The 22,081-nt window shown below is 33.4% G+C and overlaps 1 non-coding gene and 1 pseudogene across 1 annotated transcript; both read left to right on the forward strand.

Annotated features, from left to right (window-relative positions):
- Positions 1-13,701, forward strand: part of LOC132373534 (large ribosomal subunit protein mL52-like) — a 74,007-nt pseudogene extending 60,306 nt beyond the window's left edge.
- Positions 12,737-12,809, forward strand: TRNAV-UAC (transfer RNA valine (anticodon UAC)). Its single transcript has one exon. It is a non-coding gene; the product is annotated as a tRNA-Val (tRNA).
- Positions 13,702-22,081: the final 8,380 nt, after the last annotated feature.

The following is a 22,081-nucleotide window of genomic DNA, read 5'->3' on the forward strand; positions in this document are numbered from 1 at the left end:
AAAGTTTCTTGAAATAACCCAGGTTTCATGATCATTATTATTCATTGTTGCATTTTAGTCTTGCAATAATAAATTTGCATGTATTACTCAAATGGTAAGTTTACATGTATACTAAAAACACAATTTCACATTACTTTTTCTCAGATATTTTGAAACTCAAAACTATGTACACTTAAAGGTAAATATTAAGATATTAAGAATAAATCTGAATGGAACCCTTGTTCTTAGTACAGATATCATTTCACTTTAAATATAATGGTAACTTCTGTTATCACCTTATTGATGATTGAACACAAGTTTCAGGATATTAAGAGACATTTGGCCCTTCTGTTTTCCAGAATCTTAGGACAAAGCCAAAGCCAAAAAGTATACTTTGTTGAATTATGAGGCCTTGTTGCATCTTCATTTTCATGCTCATGATTTGCTTCCTCAAAGTGTTGATCATTCCTAAGAGTATGGTTTACCTTTTCATCTGTAATTCTCAATTAGAAAATCTTCTCTATTGGGGAAAGGAACAACATGCTTAGCAAATGTGCACCCTGACAGCACGGTCTTTAAGACTTGAGCACACTCCATCCTTCCATCACCACTAGTCTCTGTAATCACCGTGAACAGCAACAGTCACAGAAAATGAAGTAAAAAGGCCAATTTAGAGAGCACATCTTAAGGCACGAGACACTTTCATACTGTACACTAAATATTACTGGAATAACTGTTCAAAACAAATTTATGAACCTGGGATAATCCTCTGAATAGGGCAAACTGTAATGAGAATGCTTTACTAAAATGCCATATCCAGGTAGCTTCTAAAGGGCACAAACCAGATTGACAATCAGGTCTACCTAAATCCAAAAGCTGTATTCTTTACAATGTAACACATTAAGTGATGTTGGGATGCATCAGTCTCTCACGGTATTTCTAATATGACGGTTTGGAAGGTAGCAGTGTGCTAGTCAGGAAACATGGCAGACAGTATTGTTAACCATGTATAGCATAGTAAACAATCAAGCAGTGGGGTTTTACAAAATTTTAACACTTGACTCTTGAAAAGCAAAATTAAACAACAACAAAACACTAGTTTGTAATGTTTGAAGTTTTTGCAGTGTGAATACTCTCACTTGGGACTATTTCAAGCTACTAAACTTCAAGGACTGTGAAGGGTATGAAATTTTTACCCGATTTGCAAGCAAATAGGTTAGCTTGCACAGTTTCATGGATACTAGCAGAAGATACAAGACCCTTGAGTCAGAAACAAAGGATAGTTTATTACTCATAGCAGTAGCAGTTGCCAGAATATCAAAACTTGTGCCATCCCCCAAATCTAGAATCCCACAGGTGAGACAAATAAGTGTAAGTAACACCTGCATGTGTGTTGCAGAAGAGGAACCCTGAGTTTAGACCCTGAATCATTCATAATGGGCAACTGGCAAACAGTCTTTTCCCAGAGAGAAATAGTATCTGTATTGTACTGGGCATCAAACATCTATCTGTCTTTTGCTCAGAGGAAAAAGGCCATCCTTCACATTTGTTTACTATACAAACCTCCTTGAAAAGATGGGTCATAAAAAGGTAGTCAACCACTCTTCACAAGATGTGCAGAAAATAAGAGACCAATGAAGAATTATCTCCCAATACAAATGTGATATCATTTACCATGGAGTTGGGAAGAGATATGCACAGTTGACTGTTGTAAGTCAGAACAAGCCACTTTGGGACATCATTCCACAAGTAAGGCCACCATGGATTATTAAAATGCTGTTTTTTATAGTTAAGTGAATAAGAACAATAGTGTAACAATTAATATAAGACATACATCAGAATCATACTTATTTTTACTGAAAAGTGTATGCTAAATCTAAAAGAAAAAAAAACAAAAACAGTTATCTTTCCCCTGTCTGGAAAGTACAAATCAAAGAATCATTTGCTAAATCGGTACAATATTAATTTCTCAATCCTGCCTTATATCAGCATTGAGAAGAACAAGTGTTCAAATTCTTTGCAAATTGTGTGTCACATACAAATGATCAAAGCATATCATACATTTTCATGTCATGATCTCATTGAAATAAAACATTTTGGCATTGCCTAAATTCTAACATAAATGAGTTAAAAGGCAGAAAGGTTAAACAAATACAGTTGATTTGCTACTGTTTATTTTCATAAAGACTGTTTCAGACTTTCAAGATAAATGTACTTTTGGAAAGTTGTATACAGCTAAATGATTAGAAAAACCACTCAGTAAATTATGATTTATTCAATTAGGTAATTTGTTTACGAGTTTCCTTAGTTCTATACTTCCTTATGTCATCACATTTGTCACACTGTATTGTAATTATCCATTTAACCATATATCTAAGTATTCCAGGCTTTTAACCTGAGTTGCACATCAGAATGAGCTAGATGATTTGAAACACACACACACACACACACACACCACATACCCACACACACACACCACATTCCCATGGGCCTATCTTCAGAAACTGAGTGAGTGGATCTGAGAATTGGCCAGTATATCTGTATTTTTTTTAATTACCACAGGGTAGTGTGATACACATTTTGGTTTAAAACAGCTGACCTACAATGTGTTATGAATGTCAGTGAAATCATTTATGCATCTTTGTTTTCCTAATGTCCATCATAGTTTTTGAAGCACAGTAGGTGCTTAGTATATATTCAACACATTTCCTTCTAGCTCACCTTAATATAGTTCACTATCGCTTTTCATAAACAAAGATGACTGTGGCAGCTTCCTGAATGTTTTGCTTTTCCATTTATTTCTTGCCCTGTCTAATAACATTTCCATCCAATATAAGAGTCAACTTGTCAAAATCTATAACTCTACTGTACTGGGAATTCCCAATGCCTTCTTGTTCTAATAAGAAATTGAACCATATGAAATTACTGCTTCTGTTGTAAAAATGATCAGATATTAGCAATTTCATATGGCTTAACCTAAAAGAACATAGTCCAAAATTTTTATCATGTCCTACAAGCCATGACATTAGTTTATACCTGTTTATTCAAACTCATCTTATGCCATATCCTTCTGTTCTCCCCACAGCAGAGTAATTTTATTCCAGATTCACAGATCCAGTAAATGCAATTCTTACTCTCTAGTACAATTTTCTCTCCCCTGCTTTACATCTGACTATCTCCCTCCTCTACATTAGTACCAGCATAATTAATACATTTTCTCAATGAACTTTGGAAGCATTACATTGGAAGTAGCTTTTTCTCTCATGAGTCTGTATCTCAACTCCTTATTTATTTCCTTTGTAATTTAGATTCTACCTAAATTTAACATTTTGGTCTTTTTTTATAACTATCTCTCAAAATAAATCATATATCTGTATCTATCTGTATCTATATAGCTAGGAGATATTTTCTGGTATTTTTCACACCATGTGCTCCAAGTATAAAAGGGGCCCTGGCAAATGTTCAATAAACATCTGTTTAGTAAGCAAACACCTTTCAAAAAATATTTTAAAGAAAATATAATTAAATGTAATATTATTATATCACAATATAATGATGTAAACTGTTACAAAATAAAACCCTGAAGATGTAGAAATGGTAAGCCTTATAAATCTTAAAAGCTGTTTCACACAAGTAGCTCTTTTCAATTCTTAAGACAGATAATGATATATATTTGATTTTCTCTTATCTACGTGTTTATCTTTCTCAAAACTTAATTGAATAATTCTCTGATAGCCATAGATTAACCCCCAAAATGAAATGTTCTATTTAAAGAGAACTGGAAGGTTCACCTATATATTGTTTCTGTGGCTATAATTATATTCCACCAAAATGTTACTTCATGAGGTATCAATAAAAAAGGTGTATACGTCCTTACAAAGATGGAATGTTGAGAGAAAAATACCATCTAAAGCTGAGTATTCCATGGAGCACAATGACAGTCACAGTGTTGCTTCTGCTAAGGGTATAATGGGTTAAAATTGAGACATTACTGAGCTTGTGGCCTGCATCTTGCACCGACATCTTTTTATAAAAAAAAATAGAATATGTACAATTAATATGCAAGAGCAAAATGTATCTGTATTTTAGCTATAAATGAAAATCCATATCCAAATAAAATATAGCAAATGGTTTTTTGTTGTTTGTTTTTTAAATCCAGACAAGCCCTTCATTATTGATGACAAAGAAAAACTACAGAACAGATGTCACATGTGCTAGGTTTTACTTTACTTCAGCAAATATTTGGCAAATATATGATCCCAGTACATCAGAGGCAAATAATTAATAGTGGTTTACTTCTTCATTTATGAGCATTCCAAAGAATTCAGCCTATGGCATAAATTCATAATATATATTCTCAATCTCAATTATATAGTTTTGTGCCTGTATTTTGAAGAAATATTACAGTTCTAAAGTGAACAGCTGTTTGGTTTATTAGTAAAACATGATTATTCATCAGAAACTAAAGAAAAGCCAATTGATTTTTTCTTTTTTTTTTTTTTAACTTAAATCAGTATCTTTGAAATGCAGAGACATTCAAAACTGATTAAATTAGTTTAAATCGCAGGAAGCAACAGGTAATATGAACATGTTCCATTTGCAGCCCGAGTCAACCCAACCCAGCAGTTACACAGGGGGACAAATAGAATAATAAGCCTTGGATACATTCTTGCCAAATTACCAGCCACCATCAAGAGAGGCCTGTGGAGAGTGATGCTGGACTTTCTTGCTAGGAAATGAAAGGACACCCAAAAAGAATCCAAGAAGTGGTGGTAGTCAGCATCAAGAAAGATTTTTAAGCAGGTGACAGATAATACTGGAAATGATGGGGTTGCTGGATCATATGGTAGTTCTATTTTTAGTTTTCTAAGGAATCTCCATACTGTTCTCCAAAGTGGCTATATCAATTGCCACTACTGGGCATATACCCAGAGAAAACCATAATTCAAAAAGACACATGCACCCCAATGTTCATTGCAGCACTATTTACAATAGCCAGGACACAGAATCAATCTAAATGTCCATCAACAGAGGAATGGATAAAGAAGATGTGGTACATATATACGGTGGAATATTACTCAGTCATAAAAAGGAACAAAATTGAGTCATTTGTAGAGACATGGATGGACCTAGAGACTGTCATACAGAGTGAAGTAAGTCAGAAAGAGAAAAAGTTATCGTATATTAATGCATATATGTGGAATCTAGAAAAATGGTATAGCTGTTCTTATTTACAAAGCAGAAGTAGAGACACAGGCGAAGAGAAGAATGCATGGCTACCAAGGGGGAAGGGGGGGTAGGAGGAATTGGGAGGTTGGGATTGACATATATACACTATTGGTACTATGTATAAAATAGATAACTAATGAGAACATACTGTATAGCATAGGGAACTCTACTCAATGCTCTGTGGTGACCTAAATGGGAAGGAAATCCAAAAAAGAGGGGATATATGTATACGTACAGCTAATTCACTTTGCTGTACAGTAGAAACTAACACAACATTGTAAAGCAACTATACTCCAATAATAATTAATTTTAAAAAGTAGTGGAAATGATGAACTTTAGTCTCTAAGTGAGGTAGGTTTGTGATTCCAAGGTATTTTAAGAACAAAGTTGTACATATTAGGAAAACACAGGTTGTCAACACTAAGGCTAAAAAGGAGGAAAAAAGAAAGAGTTCCAAACAGCATTTCTGATGGGATTACACCTCTGGATGAAAGCTGATTTCTCACCCCAAGAGCACAAAAGAGACCTCACCGAGGAGCAATGTCCCAATGAAGACTTCTGACGTCAGTCTTCTGTGCAGCTATTCTGGAGGTGGGGCTGGGAGTGAGCATTCAAATATACGCCCCGGTTTAGAGAGAGATGAACAAAGTATCTTCAGACACCACAGAGGATACAAAGAAAATAAAGCAACACACTTCAACACTTCAATACAGGGGCTTTTCACTTGTTTGAAACAACTGAGGGGAACATAATGTATAGAACAGGGAACACTACTTAATGCACTGTTACCCTAAATGGGAGGGAAATCCAAAAGGGAGGGGATATACATATATGTATGGCTGATTCATTTTGCTGTGCAGTAGACGCTAACACAACACTGTAAAGCAACTATACTCTGATAAAAATTAATTAAAAAATAAAGAAACAACATCTAATTAGAAAATCCACTTTTTTTTTGTATTTCTTTTTATATAATGGAATCAGAAAGGAGATATGCAAACAAGATGTCAAATAATGGGGATTAATACAGAAGATTTTTTTAAAGTGTTCAGCAGTACCAAATGCAACAAATTATATTAAGGGATGAGAAAGGAGCATGAATTAATAAAGCCCCAGAATTGTTTCAGCAGAAATCAGCATGAAGAGTAAGAAAGAAATATGTGATTAGGGAATTAAAGCTGTATTTCTAGTAAGTTTTATAATCTGCCACAAACTTGCTTGAATTGTGCTTGATGCTTTTACTACCCCCCGAGCCCACTTTGCTAGATTATGTCTTATTTGATCTGAACACTTAATAGTTTCACTGACCATAACTATGATATTCGTAGGAAACAGCATCAAATATTTACAAACGCTGCAGTCAACATTTTCATCCTTACGCTCCCTGTTTTGAGAAAATGTACATTTTAGATGTTTTATATTTTACGGTAAATTATAGCACAAGGATTAAATAATTTGTTTTGTCAACTTTTTCAAAACCGTGATGAAAACTGAAATGTATGCAGAGTGTAGGAATGAAAGTTGACTTATCTAGAATTTCAACTTTGGTGGGGTAGGAAAAAAGAATTTTTTCAGGGGTCACAAACATTTTCTAGAATGTATTATAAAAAAGGTGACTCATAAAAATATTTTTGTAAAAATAAAATTCTTTTATACTGGACAGCTGATTGGCCACGTGGCCTCTGTCTGAGATTAATAAAAAATATTGAATTCTCATTACCAACTTTGCTGGAAGGCTTTACTCTCTGTATATTGTCAGCTCTGATGAAAACAATCTTATCACTTGATCATTTTCTGGGATGCTGTGTCTTAAAGGAACTTAGATTTTTTAGTCCACTAGGTAAGTTCTCAAATGTGGGTTTATAAACTGAGATACTTGAGAAATTCTCACTAGTGTAATTATAGAAGTTAAAAAGCTATAGTGAGATTTTCATGAAGTTTAATGTATTAAATTTAAAATTCTCTTTTTTTATTATGGCTGTATAGCTTTCATATTATAATAGTATGATGATTGATAGTACCTTTATTTTGTCTAATATACTTAATTTAAAAAAAAAACTGTTACAATACATTTCCCTATTTTAAATAAATAAAGATATTGCTTGGTTAATTGAAAAGTATTATAGGATCACCTGGTTAAAATCTGGACATGAGCTCATATACTAATGGAAAAGTTCTTTTCATTTATTCACCCTTATTCAAAGATTTCTTTATTAAAGTCAACATTAAACAATCAATATGATAATAAAGGAAGAGTAAAAGAGCATTTGCAAGACCAAGAAAAGGGTAAGAGCTTATGTAAATGCAAGAGTGAAAAAGCATTTTCCAAGACTCACCTAGGAGATTACTCTACCAGGATGTATGGTGAAGTGGTGATAATATAGTTTAGAAACCAAAACAGATGCAAATATTCAATTCATAGAGCTATGACATTAAGGATGTCTTGGTAAAATTAGCTAATATCTCTGAATTTCATTCTCCAGCTACTAAAATATATCTAGACAAGTAGTAACATGATTAAATGAGTTAAATAATATGAAAAGCCTTACAGTATATCTTAACTATTATTAATTTTCTTTCTTGTAAATTCCTCTTTTCATCACCATTTAATAAAAACACACACATTTCTATACAGAACAAGATAGAACGATTAACTCCTAAATGTCAGAGGTCACACTGTCTGTCTGTCTATCCATCCATCCATCCATCCATTTATCTATCTTTCTAATCATATACATATGATTTTTGAGGGTATATCATCTTTGATCTTTATTTTTAACTATTAAGAACATAATACTAATCACTTTAAATGATTCAAAAACAGTAATATACGTAGAAGAAAGGAGTATAAGAAGTAATCACAAATAAGATATTTGTATTTGTGCTTCTCTTTCAACCAAATGTGTTGTACAATATTAAATATTATAACAATGTATCATATATTTAAATAATAAATACATGCACATACAAAGGAATCTTATAAAGATCTTGGGTACAAATGGAATATCATAATTTCCCAAGTTATATTATATATACTCTTTCAGGTAGAATCGTTATTATACAGTGTTACTAAATTTATTTTTAAAAAATGTTTAATCCCTTAAGTTTGGACCAAATCTATTAGGAGGAATCCATGAACAATTTTATACTGTTTGTTTTTATGTCTCTGTGTGTGCTGTTTTCACATAATATTATATCTGAGAATTATGAATAGATTATAGACTCCTTGCTACTTGCTAAGCTATAGATCAATTACTTGGTTTCAATTACTTGGATAAGACTGTGAATGAAGGATTTGAATTCCAAGAGACAGACACTAGTTAAAAGAGTTTTTCAACAAACCCTTTAGCTTATGCTCAAGTTGAGATAAAGCAGTATTCAGGTACTGCCAATGCTAATTATTAAGCCTTCTGCTGGAGAACAAATTCCTTATTTTGATGAGTCATATGCTGGTGGAAAGACAACACACAAATGTAACTTAGATAATATTCTCCATTTATCTGAAGGGATACAAATTTGAAGGGAAGTGTGGTGGCCAAAAGGTGGTCTTAGTTGCAGCATATCCCCAAATAGTTCCCCTTGGTGTGTAAATTTCCTGAAAGGAGTACACAGCAACAACTCACAATGTCAGCACAAATAAGGTCTTACTGAATCTGAGAAGCTCATTTCTTCCTGTGTAAGGTCCTTTCATGCTACTGGCTTACATTGATATTCCATATAAATTTATTTACAAAAACAATTGAGACCACAAATAAAAAGTAACTGTAGGCATACAGAGCTTCCTGGTTTTCCTCCTAGGTCCCAGATCAAGTTTCTGCTTTCTAGAACCTCACGGATTTGTTTCTTTTTGTTTAAAATACTCTAATTTTCTTGTAGCAGGGGCAGAACAAGAAAACCAAACTCTGTATTAACAAATTAAAAACAAATGGCTAAATAATCAAAGTAAGCTCATGTGAATTATAAATCTTACCCAATACGATTTTACTAATGATTAAAAGCATGTAAGCAAAAGCTAGGCAGAGCATTGCTTTCTGAAGGAAATTGTATCTGCAGTATAGCTTGTAAATGTCCCCTTTTCTCCAGCACTAATCACATTTTAGATTAATAGAGGAATTCTGAATAATATGTGCAGAATCATTATTCTTTAGGGAATATGCTTCAGGTTGGGTGCCCTGCAGTTTTATATTCTTTGGGTAGACAGCAAAAATGCATATATGACTCATTCCTGTTTTCATACCAACTATTCTATTCTCCATAAACCAGCAATTCCAATTTTATTTATAATAAGCCATTGAGAAATACCAGTTTTGCATTGCTGAAAATATAATTTTTAAAAAAATTTTGAAATAAAACAATACTTATTATTAATCAAATCCTCAGACTCTATTCAAATGTTGACAGCTGTCCCAATAATGTCTGTAATAGCAAAAAGATCCATTTCATATTTACGTTTCACTTTTATCTTCAATTTCTTTCCGTCTAAATCAGTCATCAGTGTTCCCTTGCCTTTCATGACTCTGACACTTAGACATTTCTTGGACAGGAAGTCTACTGATAAGTATCATTTAGCCTGTTTACAAGTAGGAGGCACTCTTTCTGTAGAACACCACCTCATTAAAGGAGAAATAAGTTTCACCCCTCTTCTTACTCTTTCCTTTGCCACCTACTTGCTACCCATGCTCTGTTTCTTCAGGGAAAGGCAACATGAACCCTCATCTTATAACTAAGCTAACAAAAAATAATGAATTCTAGCTAAAATTCTTTTTCATTTGATTTTCATGTGTTCACCTGGTTGCCAATAAAAATTTTACAGAAATTTCATGTTTGTTTTATCCCCTTCTTGTAACTTGTAAAATTGTATTATAGGAGGGCAAAGGTCTGGCCTTGCAGTACTATGTTATAGAAGCATTAGTATTAAATTGTAAGACTTGCATTTTTTAAGATAAAATTTGGATTATCACATGACAAATGGCTAAGAAGCACTTAGTCCTGCAAAGTTTTTCAGTGTTTCAAAGGCCCTTTGGTACATTCATGCCTATATGTATATTTTATTAAAACATTATTTGTGGACACAATACCCAGAATATATAAAAACATTTTTAACCAATTTCCTACTGAAAGGATTTAATTATGAAAAATAGGTTGTTTCCATTTTACCCTTTAAAAAATCTTAAATCAATAATTTTTTGCACACTTCTCATTATTTACTAAGGGAATATTCCTAAAATGTAACCATTCTTTTCTCTTAACTCTTCCATTTGAACTTTATAATATGTTTCAAGTCTCAATTGAAAGCTCAAGGCAGTATTAAATTCAAGGTAGGATACAAAAAACAAATATCAGGATGAACGTTTAGTCAAGGTTTATAATCAAATAATTACTATCAGAGTTACAGGAATTCTGGAGGGGATAAGCCCTGTGTAAAATTTTAGTATATGAGGCAGAGAAACAGAAGACCATGTCCATGAGGTAACAAAGGGAGCTAGTCAGAGAGTCCATAATCCAAAGAGCCATCTGGCAGGAATATTAACTTGACACATCCAGTCCACAATGAACGAGAACTCCCAGGATTTTAGTTTGTTTCCACCATCTTTGTAGAAGACTCTGACTGTTTTAAAGTTTTTATCCTCTTTACCTGGATAATCACCCTGGTGATGTGAGAGAAAGTCGCTTTCTCTCCCCCTGTCTAAACCAAGAATTTGAGATTTCCATAATAATATAGAGCTCTATATTCACATTCTTAAAGGGTCCAATATGGTGCTGGATGATGATGGAAGAGAAATTCTGTTATTTTTATGTCTGAAATGGGTCCATTCTATGATCCTTCCTTTGAGAAGGGAAACTCTTCTGTTTGGGTTCAGAGCCTGGAGAAGTAAATAATTAAGATGGTTTCCCCTCATTTTTTCAATCTACTTCTCCATATAACCCTTCTTTCCTTATCAGAGCAGGCAAATAGCAGAGTTCATTTAGCAAGATAAAGATCTTAAAATACAAGAATGTTCTATTTAATGGGACTATAACTTGTTTTTGTACCCTTGAAGGTTCTTAATGTGTTTAGACAGACACAGTAAGTTATTTTAATAGAAATACTAATAAAAAAGAAGAGAGCTTTCAATTTGTGTATCGTGCTGAGCTGAAATCTGTATTTAAATGCATCTGGGGCTCCCTTTGCTAGTTGGTTAGCAACTAATCATGACTACAGTGTTTGACTGCCTAACACCTACAGGCCATTACCAAGAGACTGTTTTTAAGTACTATAGGACCCACATTCCATTGCTGTATAATCTGAATCAAACTTTCATCATAATGTAGACTACAACTGCAGAGCTAGGTAGATACATACATACTTGGATACATATAGATAGATTTAGATTTATAGATGTATATTCTAGACATAAGGTAATTTCTGGAAAACACTAAGAATTTGATAGCATAAAATTTATAAAATTAAAGATACAGCCAAGTAAGCAGTGTCATAAATCTTTTTTTTTTTTTAAGTTCCTTTACTACTGCCCCAAAGCAGTTGGGGATCCTACTAAAGACTATTCAAAAGTGACTAAGAATGTTCAGATGAACCTTAGCCAAATACACAGCTGCATCATTGAATTTTACCCTAGACACATATAATGCACATCTGTTCTTCAGCCTCATTGAACAGCAGACTGCTCCAGTACATCAGATAACATTCATTGGTTCTTTGAAAGATGAAGTCACATGCTAAAGTCAGATAGCTATTGATTTTCACCACAGTTTCCGATCTGTATGAAACCTCTATTCTATTTCTAGCCTATTGCAAATAGAAAATTTTTAAAGGCATGGTTTATATCTAAATCAGCACATTGTGTTCACTGAGATAATTTTAATTCCACAGGCTATGCAAGAAGATATGCCAAGTGAAACGACAACAAAAAATAAGAATGAAAAAGAAAAGAGAGAAAGAAGGAAAGAAAGGAGAAAAAAGAAAAAGAGGAAGAAAGAAAAAAGAACAAGAGTAATTCAGTGATAGTGCTAAGACAAGGAAAATAGCATATATATTTAGCAAGACTAGGGTAAAAAGCACTTCACTTATTATCAGGCCATTACGTGGAAAATATAATTTACTCAAAACCATTCAGAAACATTCATTCAGAGTTAATATTAAGCAAACCAAACATCCTGTCATTTAATTTTTGCATTTCCATCTGAAAATTTAGGCACAATGGAAATAAATCAAAGAAGCTTTTAAATCAAATAATTTTAAACTGTTTTATTCCCCTTGGCAAATGTGTGTGACTGTATAAAAGTCTGTATAAATTTAGGGAATGTTATTTTACATGATTTTTGTTAAGAAAAAAGACAATTACTATGTATTTATTGGAAATTACAGTTCTTATCATAATTTCACTAAAAAAATTCTAATAATTGTTGTCCCTGAAATTACAATACAGTTAATACTACCTAGTCAATTCCTTTTAAAAAGGGGATATAGGCCTCATGGAAATTAAAATTTAAAAGTGTGTAAAAGAATAATGTAAACAGTAAAGGGAACTCCCTGGTGGTCTAGTGGTTAGGACTCTGCACTTACACTGCAGGGGGCCTAGGTTCCATCCCTGGTCAGGGAACTAACATCCCACAAGCCACGTGGCCAAAAAAAAAAAATCTTTGAAAAAGAAAAAGAATAATGTATAAAAAGAAGTATAGTTTATATCATTCAGGTGGCTATGTCCTCGATATTCCATTAGTCCTGTGTGAATTGCTGTAAATTCCTGAATATGTTTTAATCCCAATCCTTAATCATTACACCTTCTCATGTTTAAAATTATGTATTGTTTATGGCAGGGTTATTCAAATGTATAAATAAACTGACAATCGTTAAGTGGGTTCCAATAAAACAGCCAAGGAAGCAACAATTATAAAAATGAAAAAAAAAAAATTGTTTACTGGTATATCACAAATGTTAAATGTAAGGTAAAGTCCTATTTTTCCTTTGGAATCCTGTTGTATCAGTCTGGTAAAGTTTGATTTTGCTGTAAAACCAAGCAACCCGTCCTGCGCCTCAGCGTGGCTGCTTTGCATTTACTGCTCTCCAGTGTCCGGAGGCTGCACTGTGGCGTCGCGGGTCGGGTGGGCAGTCGGTGGTGAGCCCAGCAGGGCCTTGCTGCCAACCCCTCTGGCTATGGGCCCCTTGCGGAGCTCCCAGACTGGTCTTACAGGGATGGCCACCCTGCTCCTCCAATGAAAGGCCAGCTTCGAAGAAAAGGCCAAAGGGAAAAGTTTGCAAGACGAGTTGTACAGCTGTCACAGGAAATGGATGCTGGATTACAGGCATGGCAGCTCAGGCAGCGGAAGTTGCAGGAGGAAGAAAGGAAGCAGCAGAATGCTCTTAAACCCAAAGGGGCCCTACTGCAGAACCCACCCACGACCAAGTCAATAAAAAGCAACTCCTGCCTCCCCCAGAAAAACAAACAAACAAACAAAACAAAACCAAGCAACCCTAAATTCTCACCAGCTTAAAAAATTTAAATTTATTTATTGCTCAGTTGACATGACATTATGAGTTGGCTGGGGGCTCCACTCCATACTGTTGTCTGGTAATTCATCAGAGATGAATAACTATATGAAAGTATTTCTTTTTTTTTGTTATGATATAAAGTTATTTAATGGTACTTTGAGCCTATTTATGGCAAATCCAAAATCTTAGACAGATGCTTGCTCAAGTTATATTGTATAAAATTAAAAATAATAATAACCTAATAATAGAACTACCACATGACCCAGCAATTCCACTCTTGAGTATATATCTGAAAAAAACAAAAACACAAATTTGGGAAGATACATGTACCTCAGTGTTCAAAGCAGCATTATTTACAACTGCCAAGATACGGAATCAACCTAAGCGTCCATCAACAGATGAATGGATAAAGATATATTCCATACAATGGACTACTACTCAGCTATAAAAAACAATGAAATTTTGCCATTTGCAACAACTGGATGGACTTGGAGGGCATTATGCTAAGTATCAATAAGTCAGACAGAGAAAGACAAATACCGTATGCCATTACTTATATGTGGAATCTACAAAATACAAAAAACTAGTTAATATAACCAAAAAGAAGCAGACTCACAGATATAGAGAACAAACTAGTGTTACCAGTGGGAAGAGGGGCTAGATAGGGGTAATGGATTAAGAAGTACAAACTATTATGTATAAAATAAGCTATGAGGATATATTGTACAACACAGAGAATATAGCCAATATTTACAATAACTATAAATAAAGTATAAACTTAAAAATTGTGACATCACTCTATTACACACCTGTAACTTATATAATTCTGTACATCAACTATATTTGAAAAACAACAAAGGATTCATGGCAAAAAATAGTAATAACTTATTTCTCTAACCTGGGTAAAATCAAAGTGAGAGCCAGGAAATAAATGTATTCTAAAAAAATTACTTATAGCAGATACTTATACTACATGTAGTAAATATTAAGATTAAGAATTTAAGAAGAGAGAAGTAATGAGATAATTATATTATCTTTGATGAGGGAAGGCCATGTTTTAAATAAGTGCTAGGTGCTGAGGAATCATAGTACATACAAGAGGCTTACAAAAAATATTTGAAAAACTTTGGTTTTCAGACAAAAATAAAGTTGATTATAAATAATTTCAAGTATTTCATCAATGTTTCCTGATTATTTTCATGAAAATAGTCATGACTTGATTAAAAACCAACTAAAAGATATCTGAACACATAGACTGGTCTTATATATTTTAATAAGTAATGTGAATTATTCTATGAAAAAATACATTTGTGTAAATAAGACATTTATTTACTCATAAAATATTAAGTAACAAATTATACTAAATATTGAAAATACAAGGGTGAAGAAGATCTAGGCATAGTTCTTCCCCTCAACGATTTTTATTCTACAAGAGAATACAGAATTTTTAAAAAAGCATTCAAGCTTTCCACAAGTGCTGAAAGAATGTTGTAACAGATAAAGATGAGAGTGAAGGAGTTGTTTTAGACAGAATAACAAGGAGACCTGCATACTGTAGTGAGATTTAAAGTTGATACCTAAAAGATGAAAAGAATTCATTCATTTCAAGACACAAGGGGAAAGTGTATTGAGGAAAATCTAAGTTAGAAGGATTGATGTGTTCCACAAACTATCTTAAAGCCAGACTACTGATTTTAGATCTAACAGCTGAAGAGCTTAGAAGTTTTCACTTCCATCCTTACAACAAGAGGAAGCGGGACAGATTGAAAATTAATGACTTCTTGTTCTCATTTGAGAATGCAGATTGTAACGTAAGCGACCACTCCAACATCTACAGAGAAAGGCACACCAGGAGAGATACAGCAACCGAAATGTACTAGCATGGAACAGTGGGCACTGGAGCCATAACATGATAGAACACTTGAACGATAATTTTGATGAATTGTTGCAGGCTGAGTGTCCACTAATGTAAGACCGAGGAACTGCTGAACCCCATCTCAAATCCCTTCATACTCTTACACGAGGGTTTTGGGTGAGGATTCCTAAGATCACTTTGTGGCTATGGCAGAGGGAAGGGAAGAGATCCTTGTGAAATACACCCAGAGTCCACCTCATTATTCCAGGGATAAATATTTCACTAGAGCACAATTCTGGAACCTAATTCCACTGGAGGAACGGGAATTCCTCTCCACTCCAGCTACCTCCTACTTCCTGTCTCACCTTAGGTGAGACAGCAGGGAAGGGAGGAAGGCAACGTTTTACAGGGCTTAGCAATTCAAGAAAGTAGATTGGAAATGCTGTAGCCAAGAAATTGAGTAGGGAACAGAGTGAAGAAAAACTATACTACCATTAGAGAAGCACTTTTAATGATCGTAATCCCGAGACACAAGCTCACTAAAAGGCTTAGATTTAATCAGAAGACTATAGAACACTTCTCTTGCCTCATAACTTAACCACCACATCAACAGGGCTCCAAGATAATAACCATGGATTACAGCTGAAAAAGTGTCTTCCTATCTGAGGAAGAGTACACAGGGAATCCAAAGTCCAGAAGAAAGAAAAACCCTTGGATACGGGTGAAACGAAAGCTTCTGGTACCTAAAGGAGAGTTTACAGGCCTAGCTGCTGAGTACAGAGAGTGTTTCAATAAGCAGGAAGATATGAACTGTTGCTAAAAGTGCTGACAGTTTAGTGAGATGACCTTATATGTCCATTTAATGTGAAAAGTGGACATCACAGGTGACCTTGACCAAAGTACAGTAACTTCTGTGGTATAATGGAGATAGGAGACAAATTGATATATACTTGCTTACCTTATAATAAATACATGCTCTACCCCAAGAGATTCTGACATTTTATAAAGTGCTAGGTTCAGTCATGTATGTAGTGGAATGATATAAGGGAACAGAGAATGGCAAACAAAAATTGATATCAGTGTTAACTGGAAGTAGCTAGTCTTGATGACAAACGACCTTTCTATTTATCATCTACATAATAAAGACATATCCTCAGAGGGAAATATATATATATATATATATATATATATATATATATATATATATACACACATACATACACACACATTTATAAAATATGAAAAATGAAATGCTATAGGTTAGCAATCAAGATGAAACTTTAAGATGTAATATTGATAAAAGCATATGATCATAAGCAATTTGGGGCAAAACACTAAATTATGAAAATATAGCATTTTCATTTAACTATTTCCTAAAATATAACAAGGCATCATCACTATTTTTCCTTTAACCATTTTTTTCCAAAATATTGACTATTCATAAATAGAAAAGTATATATGAACCTATAAAATCAAAGAAATTTTATTTCGTGGATCCTGAGCTGCTGTGTATTTTCCTGATTCTGCCAAGAGGAAGAATATCCTTTAGCTGAACAATAAACAACTAAAATTATAAGCTTATTCATTTTTATCTACACAATTTTCAATACATTTCCATTTTTAGGACCATACCATGTCCTTTTCAACACTTTATGTTATCAACATAACACTTGAAAAAAGAAAATGTAGATTTCAGATTGAATAATTCCACATTTATATTTTAAAGTTAAGTAGTATGTGCTATGACTTATAGATTAGATAGACACAAACCCAGAATTCATCTAATTGCTTGTCTACTGTCATAAAGACATGACTTCAGTTACTGATGATATCACTTTACATTTGGCTTAACAAATTACAGTAATGGATACAGACATACATTCAAAATAATGTGCATGTTTCCTTTTGTGTGTGTGTGTGGTCACGCTTTTGTCTTTATATTATGCAATTTAGGTAACAAGGATATCACAAATAATTTGGATAATGCCAATATTATTTAGTGGATGTATTTATTAAAATGACTGCTAGAGGGAAAAAAATGTGTCCTTACAACGGTCATGTAACTGTTTCTTGCTGTTACTAGATATCACCCTTACATATGGAAATGTAGAAATAGTAACCACTTATAAAAATGGATGCCTAATATATATTCATACATAGGTTGGATAGGTTTCTGAATATGCAGAAATGAGGAGATATGGTAAAACATTGATTTATATCCCCCATTCAAAAAAGTTGTCTTTTATTTACTCATGTGTTTCAGCAGGTATAATAAAGAAAGATTTAATGATAGCAAGCTCAATTTCTATAACAAATATACCACAAAAAACTAATGGCTCAAACACATAGAAGTTTATCTCACTCTGACAGTTCAAGAAGGGTATTTATGTTAGGGGGCGTCTCTTTTCCACATGTTGATGCAGAGACCCAGCTTCCTTCCATTTTTTTTTTTTTTTTTTTATAAATTTATTTATTTATTTATATTTTATTTTTGGCTGTGTTGGGTCTTCGTTTCTGTGCGAGGGCTTTCCCCAGTTGTGGCAAGCGGGGGCCACTCTTCATCGCGGTGCGCGGGCCTCTCACAGTCACGGCCTCTCTCTTTGCGGAGCGCAGGCTCCAGACGCGCAGGCTCAGTAGCTGTGGCTCACGGGCTTAATCGCTCCGCGGCATGTGGGATTCTCCCAGACCAGGGCTCGAACCCGTGTCTCCTGCATTGGCAGGCAGATTCTCAACCACTGCGCCACCAGGGAAGCCGCCTTCCATTTTTTATCATCACCAAACCTAGAGTCTCAGAAACCTCTTAAACCATATAGTAAAATGGGAAATAAATTGAGGAAGAAGAAATTCTGTTTTTTATAGTCTTGTCCTGGAAGTAACACAAAATGTCTGCTTCCATTCTATTGGTAATAACAAGTAACATGACCATACTTATTGTAAGAAGATAGAGAGGTTGGTGGTATGGGGCTTTAGGTTTTTGCTTTGTGGTTATCATGAGGCTTACGAAAAATACCTTATATATAAACAGTCCATTTTAAGCTGAGACCAACTTAACTTTGATTGCGTACAAAAGCTCCACCCTTTTACTCCCCCCTTTTTACTTTTTTATAACAGTTTTCCTCTTATTACAGTGTGTATCCATTAAAAGTTATAATAGTTATAGTTATTTTAATACTATTTTCCCTGAATTCTGATACTATAGTTGATTTGTTAACATACCATCCTATTACAGAATTGGATTTTTCTAAATCTGACTGTATATTTACCTTTACCCCAGTGTGTTGTATTCTTTCCTATGTTTTTATGTTACTAAATATAATCTTTCATTTCAGCCTGAAAAACTCCTTTTAGCATTTCAGACAAGACAGGTCTATTAGAGATGAACTCCCTTAGCATTTGTTTGTTTGTATGGGAAAGTATTTCTCCTTCCTATCTGATAGATAACTTTGCTGTATACAGTACTCTTGGCTGGCAACTTTTTTCCTTTAATATTTTGAAGGTAAATGGATTGAATTCACCAAACAAAATGCACAGAGTGGCTAGACAACTATATGCTGTCCACAAGAGACTCACTCACTCAGCTATAAGGACACAGAGACACTGAAAGAGAAGGGATGGAAAAAGATATTCCATGCAAGTCAAAAACAGAAGAAATCTGGGAGAGCTATACTTATATCAAATAAAATAAACTTTAGGTCAAAAATGGTAATAAAATACAAAGAAGGTCAATATGTAATGATCAAGGGGTTAACTCATCAAGAATATATAGCAACTGTAAATATATATCCACCCAACATAGGAGGACCTAAATATATTAAACAAATATCAACAGATTTAAAGGGAGAAATAAGAAGCAAAAATAATAGTTGGGGACTTCAATATCTCACTTTAAGCAATGAATAGATCATCCAGACAGAAAATCAACAATGGAAACTTGGAATTGAACCATACTCTAGAACAAATGGACTTAACAAACATATATAGAACAGTGTATTCAACAATAGCAGAATACACATTCTTCTCCAGTGCACATGGAACATTCCCCAGGATAGACCGCATGACAGACTGCAAGACAAGTCTTAGCAAATTTAAGAAGACTGAAATCATACTAGTTTTCTTTTCTAACCACTAGAAATCAAAACAAGAGTTGAAAATTTACAAGCATGTGGAAAGTAAACAACACACTACTGAACAACAAATGGGTCAAAGAAGATATCAAAAGATAAATTAAAAGATAACTCAAAACAAATGAAAATGGAAGCACAACACACCAAAACCTATGGGATGCTGCAAAAGCAATTCTTCTAGAGAAGTTTATAGCAATAAATGCATATATGAAGAAAATAGAGATCTCAAATAAACAACCTAAGTTTTACAACTCATGAAATGAGGAAAAGAAAAATGAACTAAGCCCAAAGTTAGCAGAAGAAAGGAAGTAACAAAGATCAGAGGGAAATAAATAGAGATCATAAAGACAATAGAAAAGATAAAACAAGAGATAGTTTTTCAAAAACATAAACAATATTGACAAGTATTTAGCTAAACTACCAAGAAAAAAAAGAGAAAACTTAAAGTTAAAAAATCAGAAATGAAAGAGAAGAAAGTGAAACCACAGAAATACATAGGATCATAAAAAATTACTATAAAAAAGATATGCCCACAAATTAAATAACCTGGAAGAAAAGCGTAAATTCCTGGAAACATACAACCTGCCAAGAGTGAATTAGAAAAAAAAAAAAAGAAAGAAAATCTGAACAAACCAATAGCAAGTAAAGAGACAGACTGTAATAAAAAACCTCCCAAAACAGAAAAGTCCATGACCAGATGGCTTCATTGGTGGATTCTACTAAACATTTAAAGAAGAATTAATGCTAATCTTTCTCAAACTCTTCCAGAAAAATGGAAGAGGAGGGAACACTCCCAAACTCATTTTATGCGGCCAGGATTATACTCATACCAAAGCCAGATAAGGACAGTATAAGAATAAAAAAAACTATAGATAAATATCCCTGATGAATACAGATGAAAAGAATTCTCAGCAAAACATCAGCAAACTAAATTCAACAACACTCTAAAAGGATCATACCCCACAAACAAGTGGGATTTATCTCTGGAATGCAAAAATGGCTAAATATCTGCAAATCAATAAATGTAATATAACACATTAATAGAATGAAAGATAAAAATTATATGATCATCTCAATATATGCAGAAAAAACATTTGACAAAATATAACATCCTTTCAGGATAAAAACCCTCAACAAATTGGGTGTAGAAGGAACATACCTCAACATAATGAAGGCCATATAAAACAAACTGATGTTAACATCATATTCAATAATGAAAGACTGAAAGTTTTTCCTCTAAGATCAGGAAAAATACAGGTTGCATACTCTCATCACTGTTATTCACCATAGTACTGGAAGTTTTAGCTAGAGAAATCAGGCAAGACAAAGAAATAAAAGGCAACCAAATCAGAAAGGAAGGGGTAAATTTGTCATTATTTACAGATAATGTGATCTAATATGTAGAAAATTTTAAAGACCACACTCAAATACTTTGGAACTAATCAAACAATTCAGTAAAGTTGCAGGATATAAAAATCGATATACAGAAATCAGTTGCATTTCTATACAGTAGCAACAAAATATCCATAAAAATAAAGAAAATTATCCCATACACAGTAGCATCACAAACAATAAAATACTCAGGAATAAATTTAACCAAGGAAGTAAAAGATCTGTACTACTAAAACTATAAGCTTTTGATGAAAGTTACTAAAGAAGATAAAAACAAATAGGAAAATAACCCATATTCATAGACTGGAAGAATTAATATTGTTAAAATGGCCATATTACCCAATGTGATCTGTATATTTAATGCAGTCTCTATTGACATCCCAATGGCATTATTTCACAGAAATAGAAAAAAAAAAAAAATAGTAAAATTCCTATGAAACCACAAAAGATTCTGAATAGCCAAAGCAATACTGAGAAAGAATAACAAAGCCAGAGGCATCACACTTTCTGATTTCAAACTATAGTACAAAGGTATAGTAATTGAAACAGTATGGCACTGGCATACAAATAAACACAGACCAAATGAAGCAGAATAGAGAACCCAGAAATAACTTTCAGATTCTTCAGATATGATGCCAAAAGCACAAACAACGAAAGCAAAAATCAACAAGGGGGATTACATTAAACTAAAATGCTTCTGCACAGGAAAAGAAACACTAAGCACAATGAAAAGGCAACTTACAGTATAGGAGAAAATATTTGTAAACCATATATGATATAAGAGGTTAATATGCAAAGTAACACAGTAGAGTGTGGTCAAAACAATTTTTTGTGTTGAATAATCAAGTAAGATTGAAATTAAAACATTCAATAGTCAATCTAAAAAGATAAAAATATGTATGACGAAATAATCCTTGAGAATATATAAAATAATTAATGATGTTAAAAGCAGAATGTAAAAAAATTCTGCTAAAACGATTATGTTTAATTGTTAATCAAATATTTATGAAT

The sequence above is a fragment of the Balaenoptera ricei genome, chromosome 1 (genome assembly GCF_028023285.1).
Source record: "Balaenoptera ricei isolate mBalRic1 chromosome 1, mBalRic1.hap2, whole genome shotgun sequence".
Classification (NCBI taxonomy): Eukaryota; Metazoa; Chordata; class Mammalia; order Artiodactyla; family Balaenopteridae; genus Balaenoptera; species Balaenoptera ricei.